The sequence below is a fragment of the Microtus pennsylvanicus genome, chromosome 6 (genome assembly GCF_037038515.1).
Source record: "Microtus pennsylvanicus isolate mMicPen1 chromosome 6, mMicPen1.hap1, whole genome shotgun sequence".
Lineage (NCBI taxonomy): Eukaryota > Metazoa > Chordata > Mammalia > Rodentia > Cricetidae > Microtus > Microtus pennsylvanicus.
Window position 1 is genome coordinate 91,495,608 of NC_134584.1, and position 3,525 is coordinate 91,499,132.

The window sequence follows — 3,525 nt, forward strand, 5'->3', positions numbered from 1 at the left end:
TTACTCTCCTTACTCATTTTTTGACTATTTGCTGCTCCCTGGCCAACCCACATGATCTTATGCACACACTGGTAGGAAGGGTAGACAAAGCTCAAGGGGTCAAGAAGCCGAGATAAGTGCCCAAAGCTCCATCAGCCATGGAGTGTCATCAAGAGTGTTGCACACATATCTCATCTTTTCTCTGAGTGTGTAAAATCACATGAGCAAGGACAGCACATGCTCCCCAAATGCCTTAGTCACTGCGGTGGCCTCAGTGCCAGGCCTGTGTGGTGGACTATGAGGAGAGGCTGGGGACAATGTCGACATACAACCTGACTCAGGCCTCTGGTCTCTGCTGTGTGATCTTTGACATGTTTCTTAACTTATTTGTAGCTTGGTTTCCTTGTCTCATGACTATAACTCTGAGTAATTTTAAGTAATAAATGAGTTCATGCATAAAGAAGCTTATAAAATTGGTACCTACGTAAGTGTGAGGAAGGAGGAAATTCTAGAAGTCCAAATATGCCCAAAAAATAATTGGTCAGCATTGCTTTAACAGTGAGGCACAAACAGGGGGAAATTGGCAGAGCTGCTATGGAAGAGGCATTTGAAACTCCCCAGGTAAAGTCCTTGGGTTCTATACATACCGTCTAGAACTTTCCTTCATTCTGGTGTGTGATCTGAAAAGAATGGTATGTGTGCATGCGTGTGTATATGTGTGCCTGTGTGTGTGTGTGTGTGTGTGTTTGTGTGGAGAGAGAGAGAGAGAGAGAGAGAGAGAGAGAGAGAGAGAGAGAGAGAGAGAGAGAGAGAGAGAGAGGATGTTTCTGAGATATGATTTGGGCTGCCCCTCACCAGGCAGAGTCTGAATTCTGAATGGGGGAGACATTGTTCCAATGGGTCCATCTTGGAAGCTATTATTTTGTTCTCAGTGATATCTGGATGTGAGAAATGTATTGACCAGCCAACCATGAGCAATATATCAAGATTTATCATCTCTTGGAGTAAAAATTGACCCCAATTTAACCTCTATTAATATTTATTTCTCAGGTCAATAAATCTAGAATTTGTCTTAGTAAAAGTCAATGTCAGTTGAATTCTGTCTATTAATCTTAGAGGGCATACAAAAAAAAAGAAGCTATCATTTGGAAATATTAAAAATAAAATAAGAAAGCCACACACAAAATCCCCAGGAACAATACTCAAAACCAAAACCAAACCCTGATTTAAAAACAAATGAACCCTTTCCCCTGCAGCCAACTGAGTTACATGGAGGCAGAAGTTCAGGTGCATTCAAGATTCCGACACACCTGTAATTTATAGCCACGAACCATAAGGTATGGAGGTGTCATGAACATCAATACTCTGTAAGAGGTGCTGAAGACTGCCCTCATCCATGATGGCCTAGCATGTGGCATATATGCCAAAGCCTTAGACAAGTGCCAAGCCCATCTTTGCTTGCATCCAGGTGTGATGAGCTTATGTATGTCAAGTTGGTGGAGACACTTTGTGCTGAGCACCAAATCAACCTAATTAATGTTGATGGCAACAAGAAACTAGAGGAATAGGAAGGCCAGGCCTTTATATAATTGGTCCAGAGGGGAAGCCACAGAAAGTGATTGATTGTAGTTGTGTAGAGGTTAAGGGCTATGGCAAAGAATCTCAGGACGAGGATGCCATTGAGGAGTACTTTGCTGTAGGAATTTCTATAGCCAGTAGCCTTTAAGTTACCCATCCACTTGAGCATGGCCTCTTATACTATATATGCTGATGTAAAGCATGGGTCTGCCTTCTGTTCTGGCAGTGTGATTTGGTTCCTGTTCCCCATTCATGCAGAGGATTGTGATCTGTGGGTCTACCCCTAAATAAATAATCCTTTATTATACTCAATTCTGAGCTAGCGTGGGATTTCTTTTTAGTGTTCTTCTTCATCTGGCGCCCACATAGATCTGGACTCCATACCTACCAGGCGTACTGGTTTAAAGGCCTAACTGGTCAACAGCCCAGAAAGTCTCTCAACCCTACCCCTTGGCTTGCCTTTGTTTTTGTAAAATCCCTGACACAGTGGAGCTAACTGCATGGAGCGACTTAGAAATTTCCCAAGCTCACGAACATCCCCTCTCCCATTGCTGCATTCTTTGCCCCGTGGTGGTGACTTGTACAGCTTCCAGTTTGTGTTCTCTGCCTGTGAGTTATGGCCTTCTTGATCCATGTACAGAATTAATTTAATTGCTTTTAATTTGTCAAGCAAAGCATATTTCTCAGTATTTAACCAGTACCAAGGTGGGGAACTAAAGTGGCTCAGGACCATTCGTGTTGCTATTGGTTGCATGGCTGCTAGTTGCAACTCCTGCCGGACAATAAAGATTATTACACTTAATAATTGTACAATATTACAATTTACCAGACCTCATATCAGGTAATTAATAAATCAATAAACTTGAAAGTTATATAATAGGAGACAACATTACCATTGAAACTTTTAGTAACTTTTTGTTAATACTATGGATTGTATTCTTTGAGGCTCATATGGTTATGGCGATAGATCCATTTATTGCATATTGGGACTCAGTTTTTTTCTTCATATTATATCTTTAAGAAAATGGTTTGATAACAGAGCCAAGAAATGATACAGTCTTTACAGACTAATAATGAACAGCTAGCTGACAGGATTAATGCCATCAAAAATCAAAAGTTAGCTGAAAAAACTGATATTATTGAAAAGGGTAACATTCCTTTGACAGACAAAATTAAATACATGTCTAAGGGTACGGTGAAATTATCTGAAAGAATTCATACTGCTGAATTTGACAAGCAAAATTTGTTAAAAAGTTGTGATAGTTTAGCAGATAGAGTATCCCTCCAGGAAGGCAACCTGCACACTATTCAAATAATGTCCAAGGATGAGGTATTATCTTTAAAGGAAAAACTTCAGACCTTGGGATCACATGTGCAGAATGAGGACCAGAGACTATGTGCCTCAATGAAATCTCTAGAAATATACACAGGTCAGGAGATTCAGGCTTTACAAAAGACAACAGTAAAAAGATTTGAAATGATTGAGGTAATTATTGGAGCTGATGAGTAGGAAAAGAGTGTACAAGGACAGGGTTCAACAATGTCCAGTAGCTGTCAGAGATGACTTACCCAGGGTTTTAGCTTCCTACCCTGTAATCTATTCTGACAAAACACCAAATTCTAAAGGCCCAAAAGGATCCAAAGAAGGTAGATGGATACCTATAGGAATGAATAATCTAAAAGAAATAAGCAAGCTGTAGTAACTATGGCTTGCATTCTGCATTCATTAGGAAGATGATAAAGATATGGGCTTATAGCATTAAAGTCACACCACATGACTGGCTTGAATTAGTTTTAGTAGTCCTGGATGACAGGTCTCAACTGATGTTTAAGGCTATTTCAGAGAAGAGACTAAAATTTTAGAACAATAGGAAAAAGCAAAAAGACTTGAGACTTCCCAAGATAAAATTCTTGGTGAGGGCACTGATGCTGACCCACAGGCTCAAGCTCTTTACAATAAACAAATCT

The 3,525-nt window shown here is 40.1% G+C and overlaps 1 pseudogene; it reads left to right on the forward strand.

Moving 5' to 3' along the window:
* The first annotated feature begins 1,326 nt into the window (after positions 1–1,326).
* LOC142853090 (small ribosomal subunit protein eS12-like) lies at positions 1,327–1,705 on the forward strand (annotated as a pseudogene).
* Positions 1,706–3,525: the final 1,820 nt, after the last annotated feature.